This window comes from Oryctolagus cuniculus, chromosome 13, assembly GCF_964237555.1.
Source record: "Oryctolagus cuniculus chromosome 13, mOryCun1.1, whole genome shotgun sequence".
NCBI classification, from domain to species: domain Eukaryota; kingdom Metazoa; phylum Chordata; class Mammalia; order Lagomorpha; family Leporidae; genus Oryctolagus; species Oryctolagus cuniculus.
In genome coordinates this window covers 51,038,401-51,051,684 of record NC_091444.1, presented here as the reverse complement: position 1 = coordinate 51,051,684, position 13,284 = coordinate 51,038,401, and the positions used below count along the sequence as shown (strand labels likewise).

The 13,284-nt window shown below is 41.0% G+C and overlaps 1 pseudogene; it reads left to right on the top strand.

The window, feature by feature from the left end:
- Positions 1–13,081, top strand: part of LOC138844973 (small ribosomal subunit protein mS35 pseudogene) — a 71,263-nt pseudogene extending 58,182 nt beyond the window's left edge.
- Positions 13,082–13,284: the final 203 nt, after the last annotated feature.

Genomic DNA, 13,284 nt, shown 5'->3' with positions numbered 1-13,284 from the left:
GTGAGATCTGTGTGCAGGTGGGCCAGCGGCGGAAAATGTTCGTGATTGTTTTCTCAAGGCACCTTCGAAACCCTCCCCAGCGCTGAGCGTGGGCCCAACTTGGCGCGCGGTGCACTGTGGGAGTTGTAGTTCGCTCGAGGGGGGCGGCCCTGCGGCACTGCCCGCGGTGCTGGTGAGGAAGGCGGCGGGGCGGCAGCTCGCCCGAGCCGGTACGGAGTTCTGTGGAGCGAGGCGGAACCTGCAGAGCTAGATACTAAACTCTCTGTTAAGTAGTGAAATATGCGGATGGATCAGTGGGTGTGTTGCTAGTGTTATCTCTGACGGGAGCAAAGCCCGCCTATCGGTCCTCCTTCCATCTTTTTCTTCCTCTCGTAGCTTCCTTAAATTTTTCGTGGCCCTCAGGCGCTAGACTGCTTGAGCTTAAAGTTGTCCTGGCCCCCGACTGGTTGTGTGACCTTGAGGAAGCCTTGGTTAGTCTCGGTTTCTTTATCTGTATCACAGGGGTGGGAGTTCACCTTAGGGCTCAGAAGGTGAGCTTGGATACTTCTCGCACCGTAGCTCTTTAAGAGAAGGGTTAGTAGTAAGAACAGATATGCACCACTGAGTTGTGAGCCTTTTATTATGGGCTTGTAGTACGATATCGTAACTAGGCCTCGTGACCCTCTAATCGTCCAGCGTGCTCATTCTTGGTACCGTGCCCTGACCGCTTGGAAGCCTCTTTCAATGTTTGTTGAACAATGATGTTCGCATCATCAAGATGGGCAACCAAGTGGCAGTTCATCACTTTTTAGTGATAAACTCAAGCCAAGGCTTAGTGAGTTGGGTGGCCTAGGCCCAGTAGGGAAGATACTGTAGGTATTATTATGCTTTCTTCAAATAGTCTCCAAATTGTAGGCCTGTATTGTATAAATTTCCTCTGTAGGGCTGAAGGGGCAGTAAACGAAATAACCTGGCTAGACTGGCAGTAGCTTGAAGGCCATGACAAGAGTGTCCTAGGAAGATTTTCTGCTCTAGGGGATCACTATAAAGAGTACTCAAACTCTAAAACAAGAGAGTAACCACCACCCATCTTTCCTTGACAACTCTGAATATATGAATTGATAAGCCAAATTCCTTGTGGATAAAGATGGTTCCTGGGGGCTTTGGGCCACTACCTGGTGACATTTTCATCCTCAAGGATTATAAATTTTCCAAGAGGTTCTGGTCCTATCCTATATTCAAATGACAGACCAAGTAAGGCAAAGATAGTTCCTGACATGATCAGTTTATTGGAAGGCATACAAAAGCAAATTAAGGAAAAATTAGGAATACATGAAAACAGTGAAAAATAGATTTTAAAAAAATTACTCAGAACACAGAGTGCTAGTAATAAATAACATGCCTCCATAGAAGAAATTTTCCAAATGAATGATTGGGAAGACACATCAAATTGATACTTAAGGATTGTGAACGCATCAAGCCATCAGCAGTGACGCAAAGGGCTTTTCATCCTAGCAGAGCCTCTGGCAGCTGATGCCCTTTCACAATGAATTCTCACCAGGAGTGGAATCACAGTGAGATGTGTCTCAAGTAGCAGTTTGAAGCTGTGTCTATTGCCCCAGAAGGTATATTAACTTCTGAATGTCAGCCTTGGAGGAGAGAAGTCCTGAACGTGAACTGTTTCATTTCCATAGCAGTACACAGTTGACAGTGAGGCTATCATTCAGCCAGAGTGAAGTAACAGGCCTCCTTGCTGTTGGCCAACAATTGTCAGCGTGGGTATCAGTCAGCCAGCCAGTGTGATATAACGTCCTCACTATCAGCCAGCCAGTGGCTCAGTTACAGCTTTTGGTACTAAAAATAAAGGCCCAAAATGGATTTAGTGCTATCAGTGCATGGTCATGTTTATCATGAGTAAAATACCAGTTTATTTAGAGTCACAAGAATCTAATGGGATGTCTTAGCAAAACCCATCACAATATCTGGCTTTGTGAATATTAGGCAAATAATTCCCCTGAGTTTTATGGCATCTGACCCTGTTGACATCCACTAATATCCCCCTACCTCCTCTTTGGAGATGACTTAACTATGGGGGAAAAAATGATATAAATGTAGTTGTTTTCAATGTGACTTCTAGATGCAAGGAAGTCGGCATTAGGAACATTTTTACAAAGAGTGCTGCTTATTTTACCATAAGCTGGGGAAAGGATATTTTTTTCCTTACTTTCCTGGAATAGCAGCTCCTAAGGCCTCAAATTTCTAAAACCTAGATCAACTGTACTTTGTTGTTTTATTTTTCTAGTCACCAGTCCTCTAGCCTGTTCAACTACAGCTGCATTACCTAAGTTAGTTTTCACTGCCTCCTGTAAATGATTAGAACACTAAGTTTCATAACCATAATGACTTCTCAAAGTACTTACTGCAGATGAATCCTGGGAGTACTTTCCCAGCACTTATTTGCATCTGCAGTTAACCTGGGTTTTCCCCCAGGTGTCTCAACCGTTGACTACTCTTTTGTCAGGAAATAACTATCAACTCTTTGGCAACCTGAAGTTGGCCTTTGTTTTATTTCTTCAGATGCAAAAATATAGTTTTGGTACTTAAATCAGGGTTTTTTGTTTGTTTGTTTGTTTTTAAAGGGAAACTGCTACCCCAAAGCAAAGAGAGGAGGGCAAAGATTTTCAGTAAGACAACCTCTGGAATAGTGTTCTTAGCTTCTCTTGTTGATTTCTGCTTGTCCATATTTGACTGAATAAAGAACTAAGCCTTTCAGTTTTACCTTTTGTTATTTAGTGTATAAATCTTAGTATAATATCTTAAGAAGATCTTACAGGAGAAAAAACACATATCAAATTGGTTTGGGGTATTGAAAAAAATAGTAATCAAGTGAGAGAAGAAATATAGCTCCCTAAGAGATTTATCTATTTCAGCATTTCCCTTATGTAGTTTTAACAAACTTAGGGTGATGAGGAAGAGGGAGGGAGTTATGAGAATTGCCAGAGTTTTGAATGACTTTTTTTTTTAAATAGCTATAATATTGTAAATAATAACTGTGTGGAATTATGGAAAGTGCACATACCAATTTGCAGATTTGTTTTTCAAGCAGTGCTAGGCCATAGTAGGAGGAAGGGATGTTCCACTTCTCCAGGACTGGAGGGAGGCTGGTATTGGAAGTAGTAAACAGTGATGGGCAAAACCACAATGAGATGTAACTTTACATCAACTAGGATAATTAGAATTAGCAACAACAACACAAAAACAAACCCAGAAAATAACAACTGTTGAATGAGAGTATGGAGAAATTAGAACTCTCAAATATCGCTGATAAGAATGTAAAATGTTACAGCCACTGTAGAAGACAGTTTGGCAGTTCCTCAAAAGGAATTACGATATGATTTGGCAATTCTACTCCTAGGTGTATACCTTATACACAGATGTTCATAACAGTACTATTCACAATAAACAAAAAGTAGAAGCAACCCAAATGTCTACCAATAGATATACAGATAAGCAAAATGGTATATCAAAACAATGGGATATTTAACAATAAAAAAGGAATGAATCGCCATCTATAAAAAAAACGGATGAACCTTGAAAACATAGTAAGTGAAAGAAGCAAGTCACAAAAGACTGCTGATTATACAGTTCCATTTATATGAAATGTCTAAAAGAACATTCAGTAAGGAATACTGGATTGAGACTCTCATCCCTCTGGGGCTCTTCAAACCACCAAATCAGTGGTTCTCAACAAAAGATGATTTTCCTCTGAGAGAATATTTGGCAATGTCTAGAGAGACTTTTTCTGTTATCATAATTGGGGGATAAGGAGTAGGGTTGCTGCTAACATGTAGTGAATAGAGGCCAGAGATATTGCTAAATAACAATGTATAGGACAGCCCCACACAACAAAGAATTTCCCAGTCCAAAATGTCAGTAATGTGTTGGTTGAGAAATCTTGCACTAAGTAAACAGGTGCGGGGTGGGGGCTGGGGGTGGGGGAGTGGTAGGGTGAGGGGATATTTGCTAACTGATCTTAACTATCAAAATGAAACAGGGTTGCTGTTTTAGGATAAATGCTGGGAGAAGTAGTGTTAAACAGGATATCCTCAGGGGTCCTTTGTTATATGCTATGCACAGTGGTCACAATGATCAACAGACTGTTGCAACCCATCACAGGACAGTTCACACTGCACAGAAATAAAGGTGTGAATCGCCCTATCAGGCAAAGAACTTCAGCCAGATATGGTGCAAACTAAATAGAGGGAAATATAGACTAGCCCGTTGGGGAGGAAAATAGTTTCAGTCTCAAGATGAGTTGCAGTAACAAGAACTATGGGCTCTTTCAATTGCTGTATCTTAGATATTTTTACCTTTCCTTTATCCACACAATTATGTATATGTTATAATGGTGGCTGTTCATTTGCTCTTTGTCCTTGTTGACAGAGAGTGTATTGACTGTGAACTAGAGTAGAAATGAACTAAGAGGTTCTTCTGAGTGTCCTCAGAATACTCACAGTATCATATGGGATATTTTTCATTCCTGGTTCCATCAGTGGCACAAAAATTAATTTCAAAAGAATTTTCTAAGAAATAGAACCTTTCTATATGCCTAGGAACGGAAATTATAAAATTTGGTTAGAACAGAAGACAGAAAAAAAAATGATACTTATAGAGAAGTAAAGATCTCATTGATGGCTTCCATAAAATTTTAAAGCCTTATTTATTTGTTTGGAAGGCAGAGTTAAGCAAAGGCAGAGAGAGAGAGAGAGAGAGAGGGAGAGAGAGGTCTTCCATCTACTGGTTCATTCCCCAAATGGCTGCAATGGCTGGAGCTGGGCTGATCTGAAGCCAGGAATCTGGAGCTTCTCCCAGGTCTCCCATGTGGGTGCAGGGGCCAAGGACTTGGCTATCTTCCCTTGCTTTTCCAAGCAACTAGGGAGCTGGATTGGAAGTGGAATAACCAAGATGCAAACCGACACCCAAATGAGATACCAGCACTGCAGGTGGCGGCTTTACCCTCTATGCCACAGTATCAGCCCCCCATAAAATTTTTTGAAAATATTAATGAAGCTAGATTCAGGTTGAAGAACCTTAAAAATCAAACCAAGATGGAGTGACTTAAGCTAACACTATTAAAAACAAGAAGTCACCTTTGCTCCAAATAAAATTAAAGCCCTAAACTTTTTCCCCCAAAGCTAACATTAGGTGCAGCTATAAAAATAAGGGACCCTATGCTTAGCTAGCTGTGACACTTGTGCCTGGCTGTGCTAAGATCTAACCCAGTTTGTATACCTCCTAATACTCAAATAACGGTGTGGGAAGCGGGACGCTGCTCTCCCTCCAGGGGAACGAAGGGAGCGAGACGCTGTCCCCCTCAGGGTGAACAAGATGACACTGACGGGGAAGGAACTGCTGAAGAAGTAAACAACAAAATGGCGACGAGGTGCATGCCTCCATGTGACCCTGTAGCTGATTGGATAGAAGACGCATGCCTTTCATATGATCAGCTCACGGATTGGACTGCTGTGTGCATGCCTCCCATGTGATTCCGTAGCTGATTGGATAGAAGACGCATGTCTTTCACATAATCAGCTCACAGATTGGACTGCTGTGTGCATGGACACTATAGTGCTTCTGATTGGTCGATGCGGGTATATAAACCGTGTGGCTCTGTGCTGGGGGCGCTCTCTGGACTCCCGAGTTCAGGAGGCCCGTCTGCGCAGATGCTGAATAAATCCTCTTGCTTTTGCATCAGCTGGTCTGGACTCTGAGTCTTTGGGGCGTGCCTCTCGACGTGTTAGCATCCTCACTCAGAGGGTCTAACAAGGTGGGAGCATATTAGACTTTTAGGAATTAGTAATGAAGAATAGATTTTATTTCATAATTTGTCTTGTCATGGTTGGAGGAGGGGGGAAGCAACAGTTGCATTTTTAGGATAATTTTAAAATCTGAACACACTCTGAAGGTTATGCTTGAGTAAGAAGCATTTTTCTTATCAAAACTATTCCTTTAATGAGAACATCAGTCCAAAATCTCTTAGGAAATTCATTTTTGAAAATTAGAATGTATTGTATAGTTGTCAGTGAAAATCAGCTGGGACTGGAATTGTGGCATAGTGGGTTAAAGCATTCCTGCAGTGCCAGCATCCCATACAGGCAACAGTTTGGTTCATGGCTGCTCCACTTCCAATCCAGCTCCCTGCTAACGTGCCTGGGAAAGCAGTACAAGGTGGCCCAAGTCCTTGGGCCTCTGTACCCATGTGGGAGACCTGGATGAAACTCCTGGCTCCTGACTTCAGCCTGGCCCAGCCCTGGCTGATGCAGCTGTTTGGGAAATGAACCAGCAGATGGAAAATCTGTATGTTTTTCCCTCTCGCTGACTCTACCTTTCAAGTGAATAAGTAAATATTTAAAAAAGAAATACTTATGGACATAAAATTTACTATTAGTAATAGTTGCAGACCATAGACTACCTTCAAGGAAATGATTGTTAGGCTTAAATCTGAAGGCACTGAAGATTAATGAGAGTCTTTCCCAGGTAGATTATAACATGCAGAAAGAGTGATTTAAATCATTACCTATGAAAACTATAATGAAGTGCCCTTTGAAGGAAGGCTAGAGTGGACAAGCGGATTAGCTCCTTCTTTAGATGTTTGAAGAATATTTAAGAAAGATAGCACAGGCTTAAGATAAAATGTCTTTTCATATTATACCACATAGAAAGACCATGTCAGAGCAGAGAATCAGAAGCTGTCTCTAAACCTTCCCACAAAACTTGTAGGCCACTAGCCTGAGAACTGAAGAAGCATAAATTGAACTCAGAATTTGATTTTTGGATTGCAAAATTGCAAAGTATCATTTATAGCCTTATCAGATCACATGCAAAATTATTACACTGATTAGGATGATGAAACACCCTAAGAGTTTAAATGGGGAAGTAGAGGAGAATTTGAGTGACAGATTACTCCAATCTCCACTGAGCATTCACTGCAAGCAAAGGTGGAATCCCTCGCCCCACTTATCTGATGAGGCTTTCCCTGCTTTGCTGAAGTCGCCTCTCAGTTTTATCTGAGAATGCCTCATAATGTGCTCAATGGAATCCGTAGTCCATTCCATAGTTGTTTCCTGAATGAGCAAATACATAATTGAAATACAAGTACCCAACAACTGGAAATTTTTGAAACTATTCCTACCAAAAGCCAAAGCCAAAGCAATACCACGTTTCTAGAGAAATCTGAGACTAAGGCTACCATCACAGACTTAGAAGAAACAGAAATTACTTATCTTAATGCATTCCTGATTAACTTCCTTCTTGACCAGTGCGATATGAGTCTTAGACAGAGAGAGTGTTAGGTGGTGACTCCACTTGTAAATTTCCAGATATGATCTGTTTTCTTAAATAAATCAACACAGACCCAGTGTCTGAAATTATACCATTGATCTTTCTCTTCCCAAATGTGGAACGAGCATCACAAGTACTTTACTTGCACCTCACAAGAATACCAGAACTCACCTTCCTACCTCCAGGCTATGGTAGTTCAACAGCTCCGTGTAAGCATTCAGTGTAGAGATCTTGTTTATCTCATTATTCCACAGGGTATTGCTCTGCTGCACTCACTGAGAGAATCAGGCTGACATTTTAAAATATTTTTAGATGTTCAGAGATCCTCCATTTGTAACAATAAATCAAGAAATTGTATAAATATTTTAAAATGGTTTGAACCAAATCATAGTCTTTCTATGTGGTATAATATGAAAAGACATTTACCAAGAGTCTGAAACACATTGGAAAATAGTTTATAAAACTATAGTAAGTGACTCAAGGAAAATTGTATTATCAAGATAGCCAATGTTAGAAGACTAGCAATACAGGCATATCTATTGCTGATTCTAGTGAAAATTCTTTTTTTTTTTTTTTTTGAAAGGCAGAGTGGACAATGAGAGAGAGAGACAGAGAGAAAGGTCTTCCTTTGCCATTGGTTCACCCTCCAGTGGCCGCCGCGGCTGGCGCACCGTGCTGATCGCTGATCCGATGGCAGGAGCCAGGTACTTATCCTGGTCTCCCATGTGGGTGCAGGGCCCAAGGACCCAGGCCATCCTCCACTGCACTCCCTGGCCACAGCAGAGAGCTGGCCTGGAAGAGGGGCAACTGAGACAGAATCCAGCGCCCCTACTGGGACTAGAACCCGGTGTGCTGGCGCCGCAAGGTGGAGGATTAGCCTAGTGAGCCGTGGCGCCAGCCCTCTAGTGAAAATTCTATAACATTTTGCAAAGTAATTTTCTTTTCTTCTTTCTTTTTTTTCATTTTATTTTTTTTAACTTTTATTTAATGAATATAAATTTCCAAAGTACAGAATATGGATTACAATGGCTTCCTCCCCATAACTTCCCTGCAACCCGCAACCCTCCCCTTATCCACTCCCTCTCCCCTTCCATTCACATCAAGATTCATTTTCGATTCTCTTTATATACAGAAGATCAGTTTAGCATACATTAAGTAAAGATTTCAACAGTTTGCTCCCACACAGAAACATAAAATGAAAAATACTGTTTGAGTACTAGTTATAGCATTAAATCTCAATGTACAGCACACTAAGGACAGAGATCCTACATGAGGAGTAAGTGCACAGTGACTCCTGTTGTTGACTTAACAAAATGACACTCTTGTTTATGGCCTCAGTAATCACCCTAGGCTCTTGTCATGAGTTGCCAAGGCTATGGAAGCCCCCTGAGTTCACTGACTCTGATCATATTTAGACAAGGCCATGGTCAAAGTGGAAGTTCTCTCCTCCCTTCAGAGAAAGGTACCTCCTTCTTTGATGACCCATTCTTTCCACTGGGATCTCACTCGAGATCTTTCATTTAGGTTTTTTTTTTTTTTTTCCCCAGAGTGTCTTGGCTTTCCATGCCTGAAATACTCTCATGGGCTTTTCAGCCAGATCCACATGCCTTAAGGGCTGATTCTGAGGCCAGAGTGCTGTTTAGGACATCTGCCATTCTATGGGTCTGCTGTGTATCTCACTTCCCATGTTGGATCGTTCTCTCCCTTTTTTATTCTATCAGCTAATATTTGCAGACACTAGTCTTGTTTATGTGATCCCTTTGGTTCTTAGTCCTATCATTACGATCAATTGTGAACAGACATTGATCACTGGGACTAGTGAGATGGCATTGGTACATGCCACCTCAATGGGATTGAATTAGAATCCCCTGGTATGTTTCTAACTCCACCGTTTGAGGTAAGTCAGCTTGAGCATGTCCCGAATTGCACATCCCTTCCCTCTCTTATTCCCACTCTTGTATTTAACAGCGATCATGCAAAGTAATTTTCTATATACGTCAAGAGCTATAAAAAATGTCTATATTATTTGTCCCACCAATTTCATTCCCAGTAATCTCCCTGAAAATTATTCAGAGACAGAAGTAAAACTTTAGATACAAAAATGTTCAGTGAAGGATTCTATTAATCAAACTTGGAGACATTCAGTTGTGGGGATCATTAAATTATAACATCTGTACAAAATAGATTATAAAAGTTCTACATTTAAGCCGGTGCCGCGGCTCAATAGGCTAATCCTCTGCCTGTGGCGCCGGTACCCCGGGTTCTAGTCCCAGTCGGGGTGCTGGATTCTGTCCCAGTTGCTCCTCTTCCAGGCCAGCTCTCTGCTGTGGCCAGGGAGTGCAGTGGAGAATGGCCCAAGTACTTGGGCCCTGCACCTGCATGGGAAACCAGGAAAAGCACCTGGCTCCTGGCTTCGCATCAGCATGGTACACCAGCCACAGTGTGCCGGCCGCAGCAGCCATTGGGGGGTGAACCAACGGAAAAGGAAGACCTTTCTCTCAATCTCTCTCTCTCACTGTCCACACTCTGCCTGTGGAAAAAAAAAAAGTTTTACATTTAACCAAGAAAGATTTTGATCACTTTTGAAAATTTTGTGATATGCTAACTAATAAAGCAAGACAAATTTATAGATACTATGAAGTAAATCTATTAAATGTGTACATTTTTATAGAAAGTGATTCAGAAACATGTCAGTATAATATATATCCAAAGATTTTTTACTAAAATTTGTATAGTGAAAAATCTGGAACAAATCTCCATCAGTAGGATTAGTTGAATAAGTTACAGTGTGTCCATTCAATATGATAATACAGGGCTGTTGAAAAGAATGAGGTTAGACTTGTATGTTAATATATACCTCCAAGGAAGAACAGGTCTTCAAAGAGGGAGGTGCCTTTCTCTGAAGGGAGGAGAGAACCTCCACTTTGACTATGACCTTGTCTAAACAAGATAAGAGTCGGAGAACTCAAGGGGCTTCCATAGCCTTGGAAACTCATGACTGGTGCATAGGGAGATTACTGATGCCATAAACAGGAGTGTCAATTGGTAAAGTCAACAACAGGAGTCACTGTGCACTTACTCCTCATGTAGGATCTCTGTCCTTAATGTGCTGTACACTGAGGCTTAATGCTATAACGAGTACTCAAACAGTATATTTCACTTTGTGTTTCTATGGGGGTGCAAACGATTGAAATCTTTACTTAATGTACACTAAACTGATCTTCTGTTAAAAAAAAAAAAAAAAAAAAAAAGAAACTATCAATTCCCAACTTGACTCCCACTGGGATTAAACATGACAATAGGTCTGATCTGATTTCATCATCATTTAAAAAAAAAATCATCTATTATTTTTCACTTTATGTTTCTGTGTGGGAACAAACTGTTGAAATCCTTACTTAAGGTATACTAAGCTGATCTTCTGTATACTAAGATAATCGAAAATGAATCTTGATGTGAATGGAAGGGGAGAGGGAGTGGGAAAGGGGAGGGTGGTGGGTGGGAGGGACGGTATGGGGGGGAAAGCCATTGTAACCCATGAGACGTACTTTGGAAATTTATATTCATTAAATAAAAGATAAAAAAAAATATATATATACCTCCAAGGTACACATAAATGGCATATAAATAACATAGTATATAATGAAGGAAAAACAATCTAATTTCCATTATTAACATTTTAATGTATGTATATACAGAAATGATGGAAAACATTTAAACTCTTAACAGTGAGTATATCTGGGAGTCCCAATTATAGGAAGTGTTTGCTTTTTGTTGCCTATTCTCGTACTTCTTCAGTGTAATCAGTATGTATTATCTATACATTGGGAAAAAACTTCTAATTTTAAAAATTTTAATGAAGGCATAAATACCACCAAAGTGTAAAGATTGTTGATATCTACATGCTTATTGGCATTTTCAATCTTTAATATACCTTTCAGTTGTTCTAGATAATCAGTGGTAATTTTCCTAATTATTAAAGAAAATATTATCTAGAAAAATAATAAAAATTAATATCTTTGATGAGTGGGATACTGTAGGTTTCCCAATTCCCCATTTTCTGAAGTTTTTATTTTTCTTTTCTTTTTTTAAAATATTTATTTTATTTATTTGAAAGACAGTTACAGAGAGAGGCAGAGACAGAGGGAGAGGTCTTATCCACTGGTTCAATCCCCAGATGGCTGCAACAGTCAGAGCTACGCCAGTCTGAAGCCAGGAGCCAGGAGCTTCTTCCTGGTCTCCCATGTGGGTACAGGGGCCCAAGGACCTTGGGCCATCTTCTACTGCTTTCCCAGGACATAACAGAGAGCTGGATTGGAAGAGGAGCATCTGGTTCTCAAACCAGTGCCCATATGGGATGCCGGTGCTTCAGGCCAGGGCTTCAACCCACTGAGCCACAATGCCGGCCCCTGAAGCTTTTTTTTTTTTTTTTCTAAAAATGAACAAGTATTAAAATATATTATTATTATATGGACTCATTGCTCTTTTCTTTGAAGCTGGCTGCTGATTCTTTTTATTTGATTTGAAACTTCCTCACTTTTATTAAAATAAATGATAGATCATTTACTTTTAGCCTTATTTTCTTACATAGTATTAAAGGCTTTAAAATCTCCTTTAAGCACATCTTCAGTTATATTCTGCAAATTTTTATATGTAGTATTTTTACTATCAGTCAGTGAAATATTTTTCAGTTTCAGCTGTGATTTTTTTTTATTTTATCCATTAGTAATTCAAGTGTGCTACTTGGGGCAAGCATTTGGCACAGCAATTTAAGATGCTACTTGGGATGCGCATGTTCCATATCAGAACTCCTAGGTTTGAGTCCTGGCTCTGCTTTCCGTTCCATCTTCTCCAGTAGTTGTGTCTTTGCCACCTGTGTTGGAGGCCTGAATTGAATTTGGGGCTCCTGACTGGCCTGGCCCAGCCCTGGCTGTTACTGACATTTTAGGAGGTGAACCAGCAGATAGAAGATAATCTCTCTCTCTCCTTCCCTCCCTCCCCCTACCCAACTAAATACATTTTTAAAAAATTAAGTGTATTTCTTAATTCTTAAATATTTAGGGCCGGTTGGGGCTGGTGCTGTGGCACAATGGGTTAATGCCCTGGCCTGAAGCACCAGCATCCCATATGGGTGCCGGTTTGAGACCCAGCTGCCCCACTTCAATCCAGCTCTCTACAATGGCCTGGGAAAGCAGTAGAAGATGGCCCAAGTCCTTGGGCCCCTGCACCCACGTGGGAGACCCGGAAGAAGCTCCTGACTCCTGGCTTTGGATCAGCGCAGCTCCGGCCGTTGCGGCCAATTGGGGAGTGAACCATCGGATGGAAGACCTCTCTCTCTCTCTCTCTCTCTCTCTCACTCTCACTCTGCCTCTCCTTTCTTTGTGTAGCTCTGACTTTCAAATAAATAAATAAATCTTTAAAAAAATATCTAGGGCCGGCGCTGAGGTGCATTAGGTTAATCCTCTGCTTGCAGTGCCAGCATCCCATATGGGTACCAGTTCTAGTCCTGGCTGCTCCTCTTCTGATCCTGCTCTCTGCTATGGCCTGAGAAGCCCGTGGAGGATGGCCCAAGTCCTTGGGCCCCTGCACCCTCATGGGAGACCCGGAGGAAGCTTCTGGCTTTGGATCTGCTCAGCTCCTACCATTGCAGCTGTCTGGGGACTGAACCAATGGATGGAAGACCTCTCTCTCTGTCTCTCTCTCTCACTGTCTGTAACTGCCTTTCAAATAAATAAATAAAAATCTTAAAAATTTTTTTTAAATATCTGAAGATTTTTTGTCTTTTTTTTTCTAGCTGGTATCTGGGGAAAATTATTATTTTGTGGGTATAATTTTGTGAGATACAATGCACATATCAAACAACTCATGCTCAAAAGTGCATAATTCAACAGTTTTTGGCATATTCACAGAGTCCCGCAGATGTCAAATTCAGCAATACTAGAACATCGATTCCCCTCAGTCCCCTCC